Genomic DNA, 24,331 nt, shown 5'->3' on the forward strand with positions numbered 1-24,331 from the left:
ATGGCCCCGGTCTGCTATGCACCAGATCAGTGGTTCCCAAACATTTTAGCCCGTGACCCAAAAACTGAAATCAGATATTCGTCCAGGACCCAAACTAGTGAAAATAGAAGATCTACAAAACATGAACATTTGTTGCTTTTTTGGGAATGTTTTTTGAAAACAAAATGTAGGAAAATTAAGGGACCCATAAAAATTGGTCCGTCGTGGACCAACACTGAAAACCCAGTGTTTGGGAAACGGTACACCATACAATACCACTCATCCCCATGCACGCACGTTTCATTCATTCCCATCATCACTCAGCCAAATCCATAATGGCTCCTCATGAATGCTGCAGCTCATTAATTTCCCCCGTACAAAACTCTAACCCATTTGTAACATCAATTCCTTTACAAACGATTCGGCTGGATTTCATTAGATTTTATCCCTCATTTCCCCCAGCTCTTGTTTTCATTGATTTCAATCATCTCTAGTACTACTGTGTACTGTGTACAGTGATGCATCTGTGCAGTTGTTCTGCCTTTCCTGCTGTAGAAGTGAAGTGGTGTCCCAAGAACTGAATGCTACAACAACAACAAACCCAGCTGTACAGCAGTTTACTCTATTGTCAAAAAGAAAGAAAGAAAAAACAAACACCTGAAAACAATTTCCCCAGCTCCTGTCTATCAGTTTCCACAATCCGACATTGAGAATGAAACATGACTTCTGTCTGGAACGCGACAACCACACAAAGCATTTCAGTGAGGAGGGAAAACAAACAAATGCGAGGGACAATGTTTAATTCCCCCCCCAGGTTTACAACCCACTGGCGGCTGGATTGTTCACCAGTTTCCGGACTGTGGGTGATAAAAATAACGTGAAAGACCAACGCATGAAGAATAGCTCCAAAGAAGAAATGCAGCTATTTATGCATGCATGGCTTGCAGGCTTGTCTGGCAGGTAGCCCCATGTACGCAAGATAGAACTGACTGTCTATTATTCTGTACAACCAGTCATTCATGGGGACGAACAGCAGTCCCTTTAAAAAGGGAAAAGGAAAACATCCGCTCAGCTAAACTTTACAGATCAGTCTCAATGAAGGACACTCAGGTCTCTATTAAACATCGTGGTATTAAAAGCATGAGGTTTTACATCATGAGGACTTTTCATCCAGTGGGCGGAAAAAGTACTCAATTGTTTTACTTAAGTAAAAGTATCAATATACTGCAATAAATAACTACTCCGTAACAAGTAGAAGTCCTGAATTCAAAACTATCGGTATCAAAATGTAATTAAAGTACCAAAAGTAGAAAGTACTCATTCTGCAGAATGTCTCATTTCAAGTTTTCCCAATGTATAGATGCGCTTCGCGACGCATTGTGAACTTGTAGATTTGTAGAAGTAACTGAAGCTGTCAAATAAATATAGTGGAGTAAAAGTACAATATTTTGATCTGAGATGTAGTGTAGTTGAAGTGTTGGATATTGCAAATACTCAAGTGGAGTACAAATACCTCAAAACTGTACTCAAGTACAGTACTTGAGTAAATGCACTTAGTTGCTTTATACCACTGCTTTAATCAGAGGCTTGCCATTGGTTTGGTAAAAAGCACTTTCGATTCACATTAGATGGATGTGGCATCGACTCTGCTCATCAGGTAAATGGGACATTTTGATGTAGATCGAGGGTGATGTCATGAAACTGACCCATATAATTGTAACTCTCCAAAGCGGAGGCACTCCAATTAAATACCCTCGAGTCATTGCGGCTCCAGTACATCAAAGTAGCGTGTCAGACTTCACTTGAAAAAGTGCGCCTTAGGTCTCCAGACTAGACTAGAGTACCTGGTGGGCTTTTAAAAATAGAATATCTGATAAAGCGTTACGTTTTGTGTTGGTTTAACCTCCAGCTCAACTCTCCCATCATCAGTAATGTTACTTGGCCAATGGATCAAAAGGCTGATAGGAATCTACAGTGATTACTTTGACAATGGTACACCCTTAATGATGGATGCTGATGAGATACAAAAAAAGAAGCAATCAGAGACATTCCTAAAAGAAACTAAAGGGGGAGAAAAATAAATATAACCTGTGGTAACAACATTGTGCCCCAAATCCATTCATCATAATTAATTACACGTCTTCTTCAGCAGACGGCTACAGAGTGGATTCAGTCAAAAAGCTCACTGGAAAGGTTTGAAGTATGCCTAATCTTCTCCATCTAAAACTCTTGTAATTTGACATTCATCATCACGTTGGGTGTCGCCGTCTGCCGTTCCCGTTAAGATTCTCATGGGAGAATTTCAATCAGTCGACAAAGGGATTCATTCCCTCCTCAATCTGCCGAGAAGGTCACTCAATAGTTCAGTAAGTTGATGTCAAACGGCAATCTATGTCCTCAAACCCTAAGCAGATCACGTCGACGTCGAGCCTCTGTGGTCACGGTTCTCCGATTGAGCCTTCGTTAAAAGGTCGGGGGGGTTACCTGTCTATCACAATCCTAGTGTCAGTTAGAGGGCTGACCTCAATGACACTGACCGACCCAAGGAATGCACAATGTGTGCTACCGCTGTAAAGCCTTGGATAAGTCAAGAAGTTAATATTGAGGCCATAAGTATATAAAGCACAGTATTACACCTGCTACTAAGTTCAAGCACCTATATTTCATAACTTATAAACTTTGTTTCTTTTTCTTGATCTCCTTGATGAATTAAACAAGGTGGACCCTCTTGTAAACAAGTGTAATGCTTAATTGGGTCATCCACTCACAGTTAACAGTCTTTGTATTGAGTTTGTGCTTGAAATGTACTGTCATTTTGCAAACTGTTAATACATATTTCAATCAATCAATCAATCAATCTTTCCCCCTTGCCCCTCCCCCCCCTTCTTCCTCCCTTTCTTTTCTATGAAAAAAAAATAAAAACGATAGGATGGGAACAATGCACAAAAACAGATTTCACACACTCTTTTACTTTGTAAATCTGTGATGTGACAACAAAGCTGATCCTTCTGACAGACATGAAATGGGGACAGAGAGACGGAGAGTGACACGGAGCAAGGGTCGTCGGGAACCGGACTCGGACCCGCGACACGCTGCCGTCAGGCTGCAATGGAGCCTATAGGTATGTGCCCGGGCCAATCAAGACCACTTTGAGGTCTCTGGAACTTGTAGTTCCGTCTCTCTGTAGAAACAGCCAAAAGGTCTATGGAACTCTGAGTTCCGTAAAGTGCTGTATACATCCAACCTTCAAGCTAAAGAGTGTCAGCGTCATCCATCAATGGAGAACGTAAACACCTGATGTTCCCTGCAGACTCTTACTCATACTTATTTTCAACACCGCCGGACAGCTAAATGGGACACTTAGCGCCGGCCACCGTGGCATTATTTGAAAGTGTAAAGACGGATGGATATATATTGGCCTTCATCATATACAAATATAAACCCCCTCTCATTTGGTTTAGTTTGACCCGTCAAGTGTTTTAAAAACTCTCTCTCAAAGCGTCTTATCGAGGTTCTTTTGAGATTTCTCACAGTTCAGAGTTCAGTTTTCCTCCGACTCATTAGGAGTGGTTAGGCCGATCCTTACTAGACGGAGGGATCAGGGTCTCCTTCGGAGCCCATGCCTCAACCGCCATCACTTTTTACATGGTGGAAAAAGTATTTTTACGTAAGTATATTTTACTTAATACTTTGTTAAGTCCGGAATTCAAAATGTACTTGAATAAAAGCATTGGCTTCAATATGTACTTAAAGTACCAAACGTAAAGTACTCATTTTGTACAGAATGGCCCATTTCAAGTCAAAGGTATTTTGAAAATAGTCAATCCACAACCTCACAATGCGACCAAAATGACAGTAATTGAGTAAATGTACTTGGTTACTTTAGACCACTGCTTTACACACAGCAGCTTCACAGGAGCACACACACACTCACACTCACACTCACTCTCACTCTCTCTCTCTCTCTCTCTCTCTCTCTCTCTACCTGCATCATGAACAGATGTGCCAGGAGCCCGAGCCCCCTCATCCGGTGATGCGTGACGAATGGTTGTATTTCACCAAAGGCCAAAGGTCAAGCCGTATCCCTTACCACCAACCCTGGCATTAAACACAGATGCATGATGTCACTGCATGAGAGAGAGAGGGCTGGCAAAGCCTTTGACAGGGCTGGGACTTCCCTATGGGAGCGCATGCGCTCCCCACCGTGAACCGTGAAGTCCCGGTACAGCCATCCCCGTCGGACACGCACCACCCCAAATGATCTAGCCCCCCCGTCGGAGCTAAACATTATACCACTGGTTCACAAACACTGGGTCGGGACCCATTTGTGGGTCGTGGACACATTGTTATGGGTCCCGACACCCTACCCAAAACCCTAACCTAACTGCAAACAACGGCGCAACGCACGTCGGACCAACGCATGTCGGGAGCGACGGGTGATTTCCGCATGTCGGTCCTTTGGTGTGTCGGATGTGCGCGTGCACCCCTCCTACAGGTTATTTAATTGTCTCCACCAGGCCGAAGGCATGGGGAGAGAGTATGTTTTGCACTCCGTTAGTATTATTTCAAAACATTTTCCAAAAACATTTCCAAAAAAGGCTAAACTTTTCATGAATGATTTCGAAAACACAGGACATGATGTTAAGTCCAAAGTGCCTAGGGACTCTGCAAGGCAGGGGCGTCCTACTCCCTGAGCCAGGCTTGCACTTGGACCACATACAAAATCCAGTGTATTCTGTAATGTCATGAAGAAATGAGAAAAATCTTAAGAAATTCCATGAATTACAACAAATATTTAAGAAGCAGTGAAAATAGCCGCTCTAAAAGCTCGCGGCAGCCGGTGAAAACTAGATTTCTCAACATAGGCTTGTCCCGGGTGGCTGGCGTAGCCGTCTGGGCCACTTGGCTGGTAATCCAGTCTGGCAGTGTGCTGCGGGTTCGACTCCGTCAGCCTACTTTCATCTATCCCTCTATCAATAAAAAGAAAAAAGGCGAAAGCCAAAAAAAAAAAAAAAACATAGGCTTGAAAATTAAGGCCCGGCCCTACCTGGGCCCTCATCAAACCCTGTACACTCAAGACACTGCCCCCGCTGCCACCCTTAGATCTCCATATATGGAGCTGACCTGTTCTGACATTCCATACATTGATCTGACCACATCAAACCCTGAACACTCAAGACACGCTCCATATATGGCCAGAATTCATTCCATATGTTGATCTAACCCCCCAATGCCAAAGCGCCATCGCTCACCCAGCAGTCTGCTGTCACCCAGGCGGATGTGTGCACACAACCTTATCCTTTGGGGTGAGGTCGCTTCTCGTCCTCAGTCAGGCGTCTTACTGGTATTAATTAACTACAAGATTTGTGCGTTCATCCACTCACTCATTATTGTATTCATGCTTTAATTTAAGGTCTGGCAAACAGCTCTTTGACACACAAACGCTTTGGGTTACTTTAAGGATGAATGTGATAGCGCTGTATGTTACTCCGCATAATCAGTATGACATTTGGAATCCATGAATCATGTGCAGAGTATTATCTCAGATCTGGAATCCTTGTGTTATCTGCAACGTTATTGGATAATTGTTGATTTCTTACAGCTGCTCTCACATTGGAAGCATAAGGAGACTCCAATCTGAACCACATTTTGTTTGTTAAACCGACCGGTAGGTTCTCTTTCCAAACAACCTGCACAGCGTTTTCCACTTCATCATAAACTCATGTTTCGCGTTTGGAAGATTAATAATTAATGTTAATGATAAACAATTAATTTGGATGAAAAAGTACTAAAATGTTCTACTAAGTAAAAGTACCAATACTGCATACTGTGCAAAAATTATGTACTTTAGTAAAAGTACAAAATGTATTAGCATCAAAATGTATACCAAAAGTATTAAGTACTTGTGCAGAATGTAAATCAATGTACTTAGGTACCTTCCACCACTGATGGGAAACAAATGCATCCGATTAGGGTGACCTTCCTGGACTGCAGGAGCGAGGAGGGGGGGCTAATGGCCCTGCTGCGTGTCCCATATCATGGAATTGGACATGGGTAAACTTCCTACGTATATGTTTTATACGCTTCCTGAGGTCAGGGGTTAACTGAGGACCACCTTCAGCCAATCAAAAAGACGAACCAGCATCTGAAAGCACTCTTGTCATCAACAGTTAGAATTCAATAAGATTTCGTTCTTCTTTTTTTTTTAAAGAGAGCTACATTCGGCAGTGTTACTCATCTTGACAGATTAGAAGGTCACACAGTCACTTCTCCTACTCTTTCTGCCCAGATTGCATTAACTTAAAGAGGAACAAAGTGTCACTTGATATATGCTTAAGAGTTGCAGGCCAACTGAAAATGTTCATAGTTGATTGAAGTAGTTATTCCGTGCTTTTTGTCTGACCCTTGATGCATGGGAACGTATACCAAAAAGCACATGTAACGTGTACATTTTCCCTTTCCACGGTAGAGAAAGATGTCGAGGTTGTATGTGAGTGAGAGGCTGACAGTAACCATGTCCTGTCGATATAGAGAGAAAACAAAAGTAGACTGCAAATTAAAAAAATTATTCAATTTCCATGCAGTGACCACCAGTGGTCCTTGAGGGGGTTCAGGTGGTCCCCAATGCAGCTAAATGATGGAGAGTTGGTAACCAAATGGACCCTCATTAGATCTTTAACTCTTGAGAGCGTAAAATGAAACCGAAATGAATGGACCCGTTGGTTTCATTTACACTCAACAGTTAAACACCTACAGTACCTGCATTACTTAATTTACAATAAATCTCCACAATTAGAGAATGTAGCAGAATTGTTATTTTGATCAATGTTTGCCTGTTATTTCTCCTATGGTATACCAACATCAACACAGCATGGCATTGTGGACAAAATCGTACCCAACGATGATAAATATTCAAACTTTTGGGTCTGAGAGGCTAAATCTCAACAAATGGTGGTCCTTGGCTATAATGCAGAATAAATAATGGACCTCGACATGAAACGGTTGAAAGGATACCGGAGAACTTACCGACTCGCCGCGGTTTAGTGCATTGTAGTTTTACTTCACCTTCATTTAATTTCATTGAATTGAGAGAGGATAGTTGTTTAGAGTTTATACTAGATGGAGTAGGAATGCTAAAGTTTAAACACCAAAGTACCGAAACAATGTAATCCATTAGTAAACAATATCCTGAATTGGTAGGCCTACCATCATTGGTATTCACATACTCAACTTTTAATCATTATCTAGCTGACCATTTAATTGCACAAAAATCATTTGATCACTTTGGAAATTAACTATAATATATGTGGGTTTGACATACTACACTGATGAAGACAGCATGTTTAGCATAACGATGAAGACATTGATGATGAATTTTCGCTTGTGGCGAGTTGGTAAACTGGCGAGTTCTCCGGATACCGGTTGAAAACCACTGAAATAGAAATGAAAGATTCTAACTGAAACGATGCATGTTGCATTGTGGCACGGTCGGACTCGGCAGATGTCAGATGACAGGTTTGACTTTGACGGACAGATTTTATTGCGCACGGCCTGGGCAGACCGCACACACACGGGTGACTGACAGGTTTTATTAGCAGGGCCGATCGCTCCATCGGATGGTTATTTATTTGCAGTGGTGTAAAGTAATTAAGTACATTTACTTAAGTACTGTACTTTACTTGAGTATTTCAAATTTTCAGTACTTTTACTTGTACTTCTACTCCACTACATACTGTATATTTGAAAACTGACCTTGTAGATTGTGAATATTATTACAAAACATACATAAACCACTTCAGCCCTACATTATACATTTCAGCCATTTGAAAATAGCCGATCTACAATCTCACAATGCGCATTGTGATCTCGTAGATCTGCTATTTTCAAAAGATGTTTAAACATTTGAAAACTTGAAATTCTGCATAGTGAGTACTTTCTAATTTTGGTACATTAAGTACATTTTAATACCAATACGTTTGTATACATTTTACGCAAGTGCATTTTGAATTCCGGACTTTTACTTACAGAGTAACGGAGTATTTCTACACTGCAGTATTGATACATTTACTTAAGTAAAACATTTGAGTACTTTTTCCACCACTGTTTGTTTGCAATCTATACATTTCAATCTGCAGGTCCCTAAAGATGTCCCTAAAGACCAGAGCAGTTTAAAGGCCGAGTGGCACAACGATCTGAGTCCTGGGACAGTTTAATCAATATGCTGAGCATTAGCAGTGAGATTGTCCTCTGCTCAGTTGCTATCTTTAATTAGCGTTAATGATTTTTTTTGGGTAAACTGCAGTGTTCAATTGCAGGTATAAAATACAAATTGTAATATAGGTGACGAGGTCTATGCGTTTCATTTCTGGAAATCTGTGTACAACTGTGTTTAGAAGGGACATTTATAGTATTTTGCGTTCTATGATGTCAAGAATTTCAGAGAGCGCTTATACAAAGATATGGTCTCTGTATGTCTGTATGTCTGTATGTGTGTACGTCTGTAATCCACGTAACTCGAGAACTGTTCCCCACCGACACATGTGTTCAACACCCCCACAGGGAGTGCAGTGCGCGGTGTTGAGTCGGTCGGACCCACGGTTGTCCAGAACCGCCACAAAAGGCCTCTGCCCGGGCTCTGGACACTGTGGACAGGGCCCCTGCCCAGGGTCCATATGGAGCTGGCCTGTTCTGACAACACTCCATATTTGGGCATGCCTGAACTCCATATAGGAATAAAGGGACACGGAGAGACAGATACAGAAATGTCCATATATGGGCATAAAAGGGACACAGACAGATGGGTGGAACGGGTACTCTGACACGGGCACAACGGGTATTGCATAGCCGGGTGGGGCATGGACCTCCAACTTCCATCGTTACCGACTCGGTGCTCTACAGCCGGGTACCAGTCTAGTGTAGTATGCTATATTTAACAGACATTGTGCATTCTTCGGGCCCTTGATCTCACTGATTAGAAGGCTTTCCTCGCTAGATCACCAAGTTACTGCCTGGGAGATTAGTTTGCATGATACACTTAGGTCATACTGTAGGTGACATCACTGGGAGGATTTCTTCTGTGTTAAGGCCAGCCCTTTATCAAAAGAAGCAGGCTCGGAGTCGTTATACCAAACAATCAGGCAATCACAGGATTATAAACATGTGCTTGCCAGAGGGCATAGTAAGACTTAGATGTCAGTGCTAATTTGGTGGTTATGTGCAGAATGAACAAAACACACAAGCAAAAAACAACCCTTTACATGTGCATCCAACAACGAACCAACATACTCCATCATGCGCCACCGTGGCAGCATTTGATTCCACCACAAATCGTCACCCAACCGAAGTGTTGTCTGCCGACTGAAGTGAATTATTGGTGTATGGGAATATCATTCATGAAGGCCAACTTTTACCAACATCCAGACCAGAGAGCTCCTCCCAATCCCTATATCACTTGAGTTTGTGAGTTGGTTCTTGGTTTTAGCTTCCCGAAAGCCGAAACTCGATTACAAGCAGGTCTGTGACCTGCCAGTCCCAATCAACTCTGTTCCTTCTTGCAGAGTAGCCTCGGAAACCCAGACGTTTTATTTCACTTGCAGAGTGACTCCGTATAGAGTACCAACATTTAAAAAAGGTCGATAAAACCGGGTCCAGATCAATAGTCAAACCCACAAGGGAAGCCTTGAATACAGCTCGAAACCCTCCCCATACTGTATAAGTAAATGAGATGCATTGGAGGCAATGAGGGAGCCATATAAAGCCTGGACATTTAATTGAGGGTATAGCTGTGGGTGCCCTGGGACCCCCCGCATCCCCTCCTCCACCACCAACTAGATGAATAGGGCTAATTAGCTGAGTGGATGAGCTGGGCTACACACTTCCATTTAGGCCTTTAATTGATTCCGTCAGCATTAACCTGTGGACTCATTTTCCCGTAGGGGATTAGGGCGGACATAATTTCCCTTTTTTGCAAATCCAGTGTAGGGCAACACGTGAGTCCATATGACACAAGGGGGGGCCCAATTTCCGTCAGTGCCTTAGGCCTTATTCCTTTTTTTTTATAATATTTATTTTATTTGGAAAAAGCAGTAGAATAACAGCATTTCTATGCATACATAGGACACAAGTGCAGTTCCCAGGATTTTTTTTCACCCCTCTTCCCTCCCTCCCCCCTCCAAGTGACTCCATCTCCAGTGTCTCTGTAACATCCTTGCTTTCTTCAGGACTACATATGGCATCAGGTCAACACTTAACAGGGGCAAAGGGCAATATCGCTTCAGAGTGTACATTTCAGAAGGAGAAAAAGAAGAAAGAGTGGGCATAGGCCTTATTCCTAAACTTTTTTTTACCATTTTGAAAAACATTTAGAAACTAGCCGATCTACATCGACACGTTGCGACTCTGAGTTTATAGATCGGCTATTTGAAGTATTCAAAAATGGTAATCTATTCACAATAGTAAAAAAAGGCAAAGAAGTTTATCGATAAGGGGTAAGGCACTGACGAAAATATGGCCTGAAGTACCAAAGCACGGTGACAGGCCGGTCATTTCTCAGTATCTTGCAAAACCAGTGTCCCGTGGCCGTGAAGGTCACCGTGACAAGTTACTCCCCGAGAAGATATATGATATAATGTTAACAGTTAATGGACTCATAAAGCTACACTCCCACATTGCCACACATCATCACTACATGGCATATCTTACAATATTGACCCTTTAAATTGGACTATGGTGTCACCAGTGTTGTTTTCGTCGACTAATACTATGACGAAAACATTCCGTCAACTACCTTTTTCCACTGACAAAAACTACATCAAAACTAAATAAAAACGAAGCCAACTATGACTAAATACTGTATACTGACAATTTCATCAAATAAAAACTAGACTAAAATGTTAGGAAGGGACTAGTGGACAAGAGATCCAGTATAAGTAATTTTACACTTGGTTGCATGCTTAAAATAGCAGATCTACAAGCATGCAGTGTAAAAACATTACGATGACATCAACGCCCACCAAAATACATTTTAGTCGACTAAATCAACTGTAAATTTATGCATTCACATGGCCATCTACAGGCCAGGCATGTGTACTACAGCTTTTTCTGGAATCAGGAGCAGTTTACCGGTCGTGTATATGGCATGCATAATTAACATAACCGCAATGTAGACGCAGGAAAGTTTAATATCGTTTATAAACTTGCGCGGCTAACAGCCCGAGCCGTCCTCGTGTGGCAAGGGCCTTAGTCGACTAAAATCTTATATTTAGTCGACTGGAACTAGACTAAACACTAAAACATTCCAGGTGACTAAAATGTGACTGAAACTAAATGAAAACTATTCAAGAGACTATGACTAAAACTAAAATAGAGATTTTCCGCCAAAAACAACACTGGGTGTCACTCATGTCACTGTTTGCAGATAAGCAGGAGCAGCAGCACAACTGCCACTCTTCACAAGCCTGCGGTTTATTGACTGCACATTTCTGCATACGGTTACCGACGCTGCCCTTGACCCGATGAGGGCATTCTGTTTTGTATTAGAGCTCATTGGAATTGTCTCCAAGAATTTTAATTGAGCACAAACTGTTTGGGGTGAAATGAATGTCACAAAATAAACAGCGCCATCATGCCAGGAGGCAGCAGGGTTGTTCTGAAAACAACGAGAATAGAAATAGTCTAATGATCTCATGATGGTTTTGTATTCAGGATTCATTAAAACGGTAAACGGTGCATTTATATAGCGGTGTTATCCAAGGCGCTTTACATAGATTCATTGTGCACGCACACATTCATACACCGATGGCGGAGGAAACCATGATAGGCACCAACCTGAACATCGGGAGCAAAAGGGGTTCGAGGTCTTGCTCAAGGACACTTCAACACTAACACTGTGGGAGCCCGGGATCGAACCCATCGGTTCCGCTGAGCCACTGCCGCAACTATAGGCAGTGCAAAACACGGTTTTACTCAAGCACTGCAGTCTCCCTCAGACAACCAACACTGGGAGAATGGGATGGTGTTATCCTGCCAATGGCCACAAGTATGCATACCTTTAGTTGACGAAATATCAATCACACATTCTTCTGCAACACAAAATTCCAGCTGTCAGTACTTTTCAACACTGAAAATGTCTGAAATGTGTGAAACTCGTGAAGCTGAGACTGGGTGAGTGAGTTAAAATTCACTATGGATGAGCTCTGATTGAAAAGCAACTGACTTTATTTTTTTGACAAGAAGACAATTCCCAATTACACCTGCAGTCTCTCTTTCCACTCGGTGCGTTTGGCACGTCAAGCGCTGCTGCAGGAGACAGTGGGGGCCAACTTCCCTGACAGAAAAACCTCTGCAGATCGAGCCGCCCTGTGACATCAGCAGCTGTTCACTCCAACAACGCGTTACGAAGCCATACTGGAAAGCAGAGGGATATGCATGCATGCACCACCGCATGTCAAGCTAACAAGTCATTGTCTCCACCAGGCCGAAGGCATGGGGAGAGAGTATGTTTTGCACTCCGTCCATCCGTCCGTGTGTCCGTCTGTGAACAGCTAATCTCTGGCACCGTTAACCTGGTCGATGCCACATTTTTCACACACACTCCCTGGATGCCAACGATGAACCTCATCGTTGGTAGGAGGCCGCTTTGTGCAAAACAAGTTTTTGGACAGTACACCTACAGATTTTGTCCAAACATCACGCAAATTGGTACACAGTCTCTCTAGAGCCATTCAACAAAACGGGTCTTTCAGATTTCTCAGACTCCATCCTGATTGGCTAAGATTGGCTTCCAAAGTTCGCAGGAGTGCTCAGTTTCAAACAAAATGTTGCAAATCATGAACACATTGTGTGATTTCCGTGAAATTGCGCACGCACATTCCCACTTGGCCGAGGAAGAAATGCCATGTGAACATTTTCAATTCTCAGCCTCATGGTGGCACTCTAACTGGCCGAAAAGTGTTTTTACCTCCAACTGCACGGATTTGTAGATAACTTTGTATGCCAACTCCCTAGAGGCCAAGGAAAAACCTTTGCCTGGAATTTTTCACATCTGCTCTTTATAGCGCCCTCCTGGTGGCGCTATAAAGAGCAGATGTGAAAAATTGGAAAAACTCTGGCGGTGGTGAAAGAAATGAATTAATACCTGGCAATCGATGTGTTAAAGTAGCAAAAGTAGAAGGTACTCATGCAGAAGATCCCATTTCAAATGTATACCAAAAATATATATCACACACACACACACACACACACACACACACACACACACACACACACACACACACACACACACACACACACACACACACACACACACACACACACACACACACACACACACACACACACACACACACACACACACACACACACACACACACACAGCTGGTGGAGACCTGTGCCCAGAAGGGCACTTTTTCTAGTTGGAATTGTCTTTACAGCATACAGTATCTTTCTGATCCATGCATGCAAACAGGCCACCTTATTGTAGGTTGAGGAAAAACATATGACATCTGCAGAGAGAGACTGAGAGAGGGAGAGGGAGAGAGAGCGCTAGAAAATCAAAGCAAGAGGGAAAGATCGGGTGAGGGAAAGAGATTGTTTGATGAACCTCTAAGTCTATTCTCATAGTGGGGAACCCCGGGGGGGGAGCGGAGGTGATGACACGTCCCGAACTGCTCTTGTGTGCGTGGAGGGGAAGGGCTCCTGGTCCAACCGTTTGTTATACTTGGGAGTGTACGCAGGTTACAGACACACTGCACGGTGTGTGCTGAAATGAGCACATAAACAGAGTGTGAGCTGGCGGATGGTATACGACTCCCTGGGGGGGGAGGGGCTGGCGCACTTCTTCACACGTCAGTCTCATATGATATCAAACACACATGGGGAACGGGAGCACCTCTCCGAGGGCCTCGGAATCCACCAAACGCGTGTATGCGCGTGTGAGCGTCACAGGTGGAAAAAGGACTTGCAATAAAAGTATCAATACTTCAATATAGACATACTCTGTTGCAAGTAAAAGTTCGGAATTGGAACATGTACTTAATAAAAAAGTGCAAAAGAATTGGCATCAAAATGTACTTAAAGTACCCAAAGTAGAAAGTGCTCATTATGCAGAGTGTCCCATGTTTCAAGTTTTCAAATGTATAATCTTTTTAAAATGTTTCAAATAATTGTAGTGGAGTAAAGGTACAATATATGTCTCTGAGATGTAGTGGAGTAGATTGTAATTACATAGGTACAAAAACCTCAAAATTGGACTTAAGTACAGTACTTAAGTAAATGTACTTAGTTGCGTTCCTCCACTGTTCATCATCTCCTGTATGAGCGTCATCCATACATCAAGGTCTAACAGTTCGTTTCCTGAGCACGTATACACTAGGCCTCAACGCACGTTAAACCAAAATAAGGTGGCCTTCGTGAAAACAAAGCTCTCCGGCCGCAGATCCTCCGACTCACTTAATGATTAATTCTTCTCCAAACATGGAAACGTGCCAGGCACTCAAACTGTGTCGAGTACAGGCAAGTGTTTTTGAGTCCTCGCGACCACCTGCTTTCGCTGTATCACTTACCATTGATCACAAAGATCAACGGATGCGAGACGCAGTATCAATAAACATTCGCTTACTTGAACGCAGGCATTCCCAAATCGGAAATCAAAAGGTTTCACTCCATTTATGCTGAGGGATCTCTTTCCACAAGTCCATCTCACACACACGCGCGTTGTTTACACGTTACTCTCACGCTCCACCTCATGATGCCGTATCCATTTCTCGAAGGCCTATCTTTGGACCACAACCGATTCAGAAATCAGCGGCGCTATAATAAGCTCTTCTCGAAGTCTGTGAAGTTAGAACAGCAGGGATTCTGGCTAATTGCCTAACTATCGCTCACAGTTGAACAGAACACACAAACCAACAGATTCTAGTGGATGCAGATCAATTATCCTGACGATAACATTACATTGGGGGTAGGTTAGGTTATAGATGACCGATGGTACAGTGATAAGGGACCGGCTCACTTCTGCCTGATCAGCCAGCCGCAGAATTATGTAGGACAAGAGTCAACAACAACAACAACAGCTAACCACTCTCAACGGGAGACCAGCATAAAAACATGAGTGCTTTACATCAAAACGATGCACCACGCACGCACGCACACACACACACACACACACACACACACACACACACACACACACACACACACACACACACACACACACACACACACACACACACACACACACACACACACACACACACACACACACACACACACACACACACACACCATTAATCCCTATTAAGTCTAAATAAATATCAAACCGCAGTGCTGTGTGAAGTCAATGAGATGGAAAATGTCATTTGTCACAGCCAACATTTGGAGCGGCAGTGAACAGTGAACTGCAGGGACGACTTCAGAATGTGAATTTACTACTGCTTCTCTCTCTTCTGTGCCAACTTGCCAAGTGGTTGTAACATCATATGCAATGAGATGGCAAGAGATGAGCATTGCATTGCATATGCATTATACGTATGCTAATAACACATTAGATTAGACATGGAAGTATACTTATACAGTATAAGTGATTATAACTTATAAACTAATACAAATAATTATATACAGTCTTATAATAAATGCATTATAAGTATGGTGTGTTTTTAATGCATTATAGACATGGGCTTCATATAGGGGTTTTACTCTGTCAGTTGAAATGTACTTTCAACTGGAAAAAGTGTTGACGTCAATCCCTTTTCTCAAGTGACACAGTTGTGTGATGGAATATATATATATAAGCCTAACTGCCTTAATGCATATTGTTATTGTCCCAGAAGGTCAGTTGTAAACTGACCTTCAGCAAGTCTAATCCATCTAAGCACGGTGACACGGCCGTTTCTAAATAAACGAAGACACATTGGGAGGAGAGTCTCCAAATGAAAAGGGCATCTCCAGGGAGCCTGTCACACAGTGAGAAATGAGAAAACACTGTTAATATCACTAAGGACATCTTCAGCACGCAGGACAGTAATTAATCACTCACATGCTGTCATTATCAACCTTTAAAGTGCTGGATGTGGCTTCCCTTCGGGACCCCTCTCCACCTGTGTCTGGAGTCTGGACTACACCGAGCTAAATCAAATTAGGGACCCTGGGAGGCTGCGAGCTGTGTTGAAACACAGCATACCACACAACTCCCATGTGTTGAAACACAGCATACCACACAACTCCCATGCGAGAAGAAGAACCTCTTCATAACAAACGCATGATAAGAGTTTGGGAGAGTTGGAGCGTTAACCTCCATGCTGTACCGTGTCTGAGCCCCACTGCTCCCTGACAACTTTCTCCCATTCCTTATCAATGGCTCCAGGCCCGTTATGCCCACAGCACATCCATTTGGTGGGCTGAGATAGTTATGCACAATTAATTATACCATTTGGCCTGCAATAATGGCAAAATTGTATTGCTGTAAGCTTCAGGAAAGGAATAATAAAAGTGAACTGGCAATTTCAGCTGTCGTGAGTCAACCAATGTGCTCATGACAAAAAACTCCCCCGTCAGGTTATAAGAAGAGGCCTGTTCACTCCTCATGCATTGAAGCATGAGCTCAGTTCGGGGCTCTCCCCAGGTTGGCAGAGGAGAGTAGCGCCCACCCGCCCAGGATTACAGCTTAGGCATTGGCACCGGGTGAAAAAATGGGTTAAATTTAGGAGAAAAGAAAAATATCTGCAATGGTCCAGGTGAGAGGTGAGCATTCATTGCCTTTGTTAAATACAATAATGATGTCATGTGGCATACATCATAATCATGAATGAAGAAGTGTGAACAAGTGTGATTTATTTACCCAACCTGCTAGCACTTTTATTTAATTATTATGTGGTCCTCTCCTCTCGATTTGTCGAGAGACCTGGTTGTGGTTTGAAAGCCCCGATGCCCCACTCATGCTGTGTGATTGGCCGTCTGATGCAATCCGGTATCCCATTCCCTGACCAACACATCCCATTACCATCCATCTCACCCCTCTACAGTCTCCCCATTGGCACCATCTCTCTTCTCAAGGGCCATTTTCCATGCTACATTAGCCTGTCAGAAGTACAGGGGCGAAGGGAGTATTCGGTCTGGCTTATTAGCCAGGCTAAGTATGTATGACACCAGTCCAGCCAACAAAGCTCCTTCTAGAAACCGGTGGTCAAATGCAACTGTTCTAAATGCTACAGTATGACGATGCACTATTAACACATCAAGGTGGTTATTTCAAATTGCAGATCGACTGCGTGGGAGGTGTTGATTCTGTCAAAAATCGCCATTTTCAAACTTCATCCGAGTGATACGACGGTCTGGCCGGTGGAGTGTGTATCACGATGACCTCACCCTGTGTCATGGCTGCAGCTCATTAATCAACTCAACATACTGGATATGCAGCTGGTGTTCTTGAGTCACACCCTTCATTCTATCATTTACTGTACCTCTACTTAGAATGGCAGAGATTAGCCTAATAATACGCTAAATAATGTTTCTTAGTGGGGGGGCGCCCACTGTATTTATATCGGCCACATGGCGTCTTGTGTCATCATTTAGTAAACAAACATTAAAGTCCATAGACTTGGCTCGCAGATGATTCACTTCATACTGTAGCCGCTAAGTGCTCTAAACAAAAAAAACAAAATTCCATAGACTTGGCTTCCACATGACGTAATCTTGGAGGGGCTAGGCCGCTAGCGCCCCTCAAAAAAAGTAGTACTTGTCCTTTCTACTGTACCATAAGCCCCAGCCCCACTTTTAACACGAACATATTCTTCCAATGGAATTTCAAAGGGAGGAATTTGGCCCATATGGGCTGTTGCTGACGGTTGCCAGTGGAATGTTTTTAATGGAGTGACCGGACTGTGTCCTGATACAGGAGATATGGAGCCTGAAATATTTCCTCATAATGGTGGAAAATGCACAAGTTGAACCACAAGTCATTTGACTGGCAGACAGGAGAGAATCCATCGAATCTATATGGGCGTTTTTTATCATGGCAGTGATGGCAGTGTGCTCAATGATCATTGTCATTGATAATGTACAGTGCAGGCTAAATTGGGCGTGCGTCAAAGCGCAACGTGTACTTGGCATCTATTGTGAAGCTTCACTCATCAGTCTCTTTCTGCCACAACAGTGACAACTGAGGTGTGTAAGTATTCATAGTTGCAGGGGAAGTATATAGACATATAATGTAAGCTATATCAGCTGAATTAGATAATGTATTTCACTCAATGTGGAAAGCAACACACTTAACAAGATGTAGTAGGCTATAGCAGATCCTAAAGAGCCACACACAAGTTAAGAAAATAAAATATACTGTAGATGGGATGTAGGCTATTTCACTCAACGTGGAAACAAAATACGCTGCATGATTTTAATACACCGGTACTACCAGAAAAGAGCCACACACGAATTAAGAAAATTAAAATAGGTACATTTTGTACATAGACAAAATAGTACATGACATAATATTTTCTTTTATCTTTTCTAAAAAGTGTTTTGTTAGAGCACCTGCTTGATTCTAGAAATGTTGCCAACCTTTACACATTTGTACCTTAAAATGGTGCATTGATATAGCGCCTTTATCCAAGGCGCTTTACATAGACATTCACCCATTCACACACACATTCATGCACCGATGGCGGCGGAGACCATGCAAGGAATCAACCAGCACATCAGGAGCAATTAGGGGTTCAGTGTCTTGCTCAAGGACACTTCGACACCAACTCTGGGGGAGCCCGGGTTCGAACTGGCAACCTTGCGGTTGCCATCCGGCCACTCTGCCCCTGAGCCACCGCCGCCCCTTATACGATGTCCAGCTTTGAGGGTTTGTGTAAACACAAACATTGAAGACAAAAGTGTGTAAACACAAACATTGAAGACAAAAGTGAGGACGCAAATTGTGCTTGGCCAGAATGAGATGATGTGTGATGACGTATATGATGATAAGAACGCCCCTCACTTCACACGGATGTTATTTTTTACTTCAGTTCAGAAACCTGTATCATGGATGATACAGAAAACAGAGATGTTGCAGTTTATCACACACTGTCTGTCACGTCTAGCCTACAAATTCCTCCCAGAACAGAAAACAAAAAGGGTCTTTTTAAGTGCAACTCTTAATAAGAGAAGCTACCAGAATATTTGGTAATACTGCCACCTAGTGATGAGTTTCTATGTTATACTGTATGTACCTACTGTATTGTGTTGAGTCATGTGTGGGTCATTGGTACTCATTTCAGAGTTGATCTTGCAGTAGTCTCCAGGATGAACAGAATCTTCCTCCATCTCAAGAGGCACTACAAAGTACAAACACAACAAACAAAACACCCACACTGCTGTCATCATCATCATCATCATCATATGAGATGCAAAGAACATATGGCAATATAAAGTAAACACTCGACAATAATGTATTCCTGGTGAAGGCAGACAGCTGCTCGTTTTCGTGGGTTTAATTGTCTCAATAAATCCTCCTTAAATAAGTCCTTTAGAATGGTGGTTCCCAAAGTGGGGTCCGGGGACCCCCAGGGGTCCTTGAGGGAGTTCCAGGGGGTCCCCACCTAAATATGGTTAGGAACCAAATGGACCTTTATGGGTCTCTAACTCAGAGATTTGTACACTCTCAGAGTTAAATTAACATTGATTTTACTATATAAGTTGGGGTCCCAGAGATTAAAAAATGCCATTAAATGGGGGTCCGTAGGTCCAACTGGGGGTGCTTGAAATGAAAATGGTTGAGAATCACTGCTAGAACCGTAATACAAATCTTCTCTTATGGAGGGGTCCCTGGCATATCTTTTCAAATAGGGGTCCGTGGGCTAATACATGTTGTTGGTTTAGGGGTCCTTGACATGAAAAGGTTTGGGACCCACTGCTTTAGAAGACATCATGTTCATTATGGATATTCTTAAAAAGAGAATTGCTTTTGCCTAAGAGACTGGATGGGATGGCAAAATGTCCTTCAAAGCTCTCAGCCAAACCTGCAATGTATACAAGCTATTCTGTCTTCAGCCACATGGGGGTGCTCTCTCAACATGGAATAAGCATCAACATGGAATAAGCAGCAGCCTGTATGTCTTTTGCATTTTGCAAATCCTATTTATTTGGTAAATTATTATCTGAATATAAAGCTAACTTCTAGGTCACAAATTATTTACACAATTACATAACATTTTTTATCAACAACTTCCATTTTTGACTGGGGAGTCATAATTTCACCCCCTCCCTATCAAATTATTGGACAGTATTTAGGATGTTGATATTGATTTTGTATTCATCTTTAGGGCCCCAAATCACACCCTAGAAAGCACTAGTGTCTATATTTATATTATTTGATCCTTAAAGGTATACTGTAGGTGTGTAAATTATATTTTGTGGTTAAAAGGTTAAATCACTATATTCTATTTCTAATACTAATCATTGCTATAGTGTTTGTTCAGTAACAACTTTAGTTTTTTTCAACCAAGGTTCATGTTTTAGGTTGTTATTTAAATAGTTTTTTTTACAATTTATATAGCGATTTATTTTGTTATAATGATAATTTGAAGTATTTGCCTTGTAGGCCGATAGGTTGTCACAAGGCTCTGGGTTGTCAGTGGTACCACAGTTTATTATGCTAATTATGACAAATGTTGCCCAAATATGCAAGTTACTCAACATTTCTAACATTCTGGCAATTAAGTGGACTGTATCCTAACTGAGTTCTCTATCCTGATAGGCTGATTGGATACAATTGGTATCCAACCTGAAAATGCATTTTCTGTTTAATTAAAAGCTGGAGAGACAAGACATGGAGACTCCTGAACAAACACTCTCTAGCAACTCTGGCCTACTAATACAATATAGAGCTTTTTAACACTTATTTTAACCAAAGAAAATCATTTACCCTAAATTACCTAAGTTGAAGTGGCCTCCCTGCCTTTTGCTCCTGAGTCCTGTATTGTTCTTGTTGATTTCGCTTGTCTGTCTGCTCTTTGCTCTTGAAGTTCATCCCTCGTTGTGTCCGTTTGTAAATAATTCTGTAAATGTCTCAGATAAGAGTTGACACACTTTGGAGTTAATTGGGAGCAGTGCAGTTGCACCTGCTGTGGTGTGGTATAGTTGTTTAACGGCTTTGTTTCCATGTTTAATGACTGTGAATAAATGTTCGAGTGGTTTGGTTAGCTGTGTGTTTTTTAAATTGTTCAGCAGCTGTAGCTTGTTGATATGAAACACACGCATGTTTGTCAGAGTTGTGTAAAACGTGCTGTTGAAAGATTTTGTAGAGTCAGACAGTGACTCGCTGCCACCAAACCCAAGATCACCAAACTTTTCACTGAGGAAGTTGGACCTCCTCCTTGTTTATGTGCTGTAGACCTGTAGATGTTAACCCTTTACTGCCACCTGGTGGAAGAACCACTTCCATGAACCTCTGCCCCAAATTTTTCACATTGGCCTGTTATAGCGCCACCAACAGGTGGATTTTTGCAAAACACATTGGAACAAAATGCCTCAAATCATACAATTGCCATCCAATGCATAAGAATAAATGGCACCCTTTTCACATTGGCCTATTATAGCGCCACCAGGAGGCCACAACCTGAGCTGCCCTGGTGGAAACCTGTACCCCGAGGGGCACTTTATATAGTTTATTCTGCACCACCATTTGATGAGATTTAGCCTCTCAGACCCAAAATTAAGAATATTTTGTTGTTGTTTGTTTTATCCACAGTTCCATGCTTGTATCTGCAAGCTCACAACGCATCATGAAGTGACATGTTGTGAGCTTGTAGATTGGCTATTTTCAAAAAGATATAAAACACATTGATTTGGTAGTGGTCCTGGATGGTAAGTAACCTTGCGTCACCAGGTGGATGGTCTAGGCTGGGAGAAAATGGTAAATGGTGCATTTATATAGTGCCTTTATCCAAGGCGCTTTACATAGATTACATTCTCCCATTCACACACACATTCATACACTGATGGCGGCAGAAACCATGCAGGGCACCAACCAGCACATCAGGAGCAATTAGGGGTTCAGTGTCTTGCTCAAGGACACTTCAACGCTAACTCTGGGGGAGCCCGGATTTGAACTAGCAACCTTGCAGTTACTATCCAGCCACTCTACCCCTGAGCCACTGCCACCACCCACCAAAATAGGGTCCTGTGTGTCTCATAAATATCCAAAAATACAAATTACTCAAGTAAAGTACAGATACTACATTTTACTCGGGAAAATGTACTTCATTACTGTCGTGTCCACTACTGGTGGTAATGTAGCCTTGGCCGGGAGGCGAACCCGGGTTCCCCATTCCACAGGCACGTACGTTACCAGTCGACTAAAGAGCCATGGCCCAATGGGCGAGTAGCAACGCAGCACCGGCATATAGCCTACAGTCGTCGTCCCCACCTGGAAGTGCGTCCACCCCAGGGGGACTGACGGAGCTGTCGACTACTAGGTTAGGGTCTGTGCTGCCCGGCGGCCCGGGAACATACTTGTAGACTAGAGGTTACCCATACACACCGCTGTCACCAATGTAGCCTCGGCTGGGCAAGACTCCGGGAGGCGAACCCGGGTTCCCCATTCCACAGGCACATACGTTACCAGTCGACTAAAGAGCCATGGCTAAAAGGATCCCTGGCTAATAAGACAAATATGACTTAAAACATTATAGTTGCCCTCTACAACTAAAATAAAAAATAAATAAAAACTTCAATATTTTATTTCTTTCATAAATAAAGTCTTTCACTTATAGGATAGGACTTATAGGAACTGTTCTGGCGCAAGTTGATGATGTCATAATGTCCATATGGTCTTTATGGAATGCATATGCTAATAAAAAACAACGTAATACTTCCTAAGGATAACATGAGCATCAAAGCAATATTTTAAATACTTTCGGTTGGATAAATTATATGTTGTTTACAAACTAAATGCCTAGTGGTCAATGTCCCATATCCTCCTGCGGAACAGAGGAGATGAATTATTTCACTACACCAGTCAATCATCCATGTGCTGGTCCAATGAGTGCTCGACAACCAGCACCACCGTGAGATATTGCGGACATGAACTATCTATTGAGCCAATGAACTTTTAACAACAAATGACGTCATCTGCAGTATAAGCCAGGAACATACTGTGAAGAGTTCAGTTCGGATCCATTTTGGAACAATTTGAATACTTTAAATTATATGATGTAAATACTATTATCTGAACCATGTAGCACATTTTTCTCTGTAAATTGACTTTATATCTACTAAAAAATATTGTTAAAACCTGAAACTCCTCTCAGAACTTTATTTCGTCTGCCTCCAAATTCTTTTTTAAGGTCTTTCTGTTTTTTTTATGGTACAGTGACTGTCATTTAAGATTTAAAGGACTACTCACTCATTTTTAAGGTAAAGACAGCACTATATTTGGGTCTCCCTGCTGGGCTATTGAAGGTATTTATTTACAGTCCTTTAAAACTATTACAATATTCATATAGGTATGGATTTTATTTCCATCAATTGGTCTTCGATCCTCCTAAATTTACACCTATTACTTTCTATTAGCATGTGCATTGCACATGGACATATGACATCATCAACTTGCAACAGGAGCAGTTCCTATTGAGTGAAAGATTTCTATTTATGAAAGAAAGAAAGTATAATGTTTTAATGGTATACCGTATTTGTCTCATTAGCCAGGGATCCTTTTAAGACTTTACACTGCTGAAATTAAATCTGCTTCAGCTGTAGTTTATACTATAGACAAAGCTATATGGCTCATATAGCTCTGGGCATTTATACTCAATGCATCATCAGCTCATTCACAATCTCCATATTATCCCCCAGGCCAGTCAACCAACCAATCAAAGCCTGAGACATTATATTAATGACATGAGCTGTTCGGATTTTCGGAAGGCGCGAGAGCCATGCTGCCATGTGGCTCACTGCCTGTGAGACGTTCCAAATGATGCCCATCAGCCAAAAACTCTGGCTCACAGGGGTTGTCTTACACGGTATTTTCAGAACTCATCTGCATCTACTGTCAGCGATGGCGGGAACATGGGCTGCTATGCTATCACCCTCCTGTTTGGCTGATGCTGTTGAGACTGATGTTGCTGCGTAATAGTGTTGCTTTTGACAGAAGATATTGAATTTGTTCGTATTTTGAGTAAAATTTTGTTTTAGTCATATTTTAGTCACCTCAAATGTTTTAGTGTTTTGGTGGGTCGTAATGCCTGATTTTACACGTAGTTGCACTCTGAAAATAGCCGATCTACAAGTTCAGGGTGTAACCGAGCATATAACTAGAAAAAGTGCCCTTCTGGGCACAGGTCTCTACCAGGAGGATAGGAGTGTGTGTGATGTT

General features: G+C 42.3%; 1 protein-coding gene across 1 annotated transcript in view; it reads right to left on the reverse strand.

Moving 5' to 3' along the window:
* Positions 1–20,986, reverse strand: part of sema3c (sema domain, immunoglobulin domain (Ig), short basic domain, secreted, (semaphorin) 3C) — a 93,025-nt gene extending 72,039 nt beyond the window's left edge. The window contains exons 1-2 of the mRNA XM_079494648.1: positions 20,892–20,986; positions 19,192–19,292 (exon numbers count right to left, since the gene is read on the reverse strand). The gene's annotated coding sequence lies outside the window, so the exon portion shown is untranslated. The remainder of the gene's footprint in view (positions 1–19,191; positions 19,293–20,891) is intronic.
* Between the last annotated feature and the right edge of the window lie 3,345 nt (positions 20,987–24,331).

The sequence above is a fragment of the Electrona antarctica genome (assembly GCF_951216825.1).
Source record: "Electrona antarctica genome assembly, chromosome: 23".
In the NCBI taxonomy this organism is placed as follows: domain Eukaryota; kingdom Metazoa; phylum Chordata; class Actinopteri; order Myctophiformes; family Myctophidae; genus Electrona; species Electrona antarctica.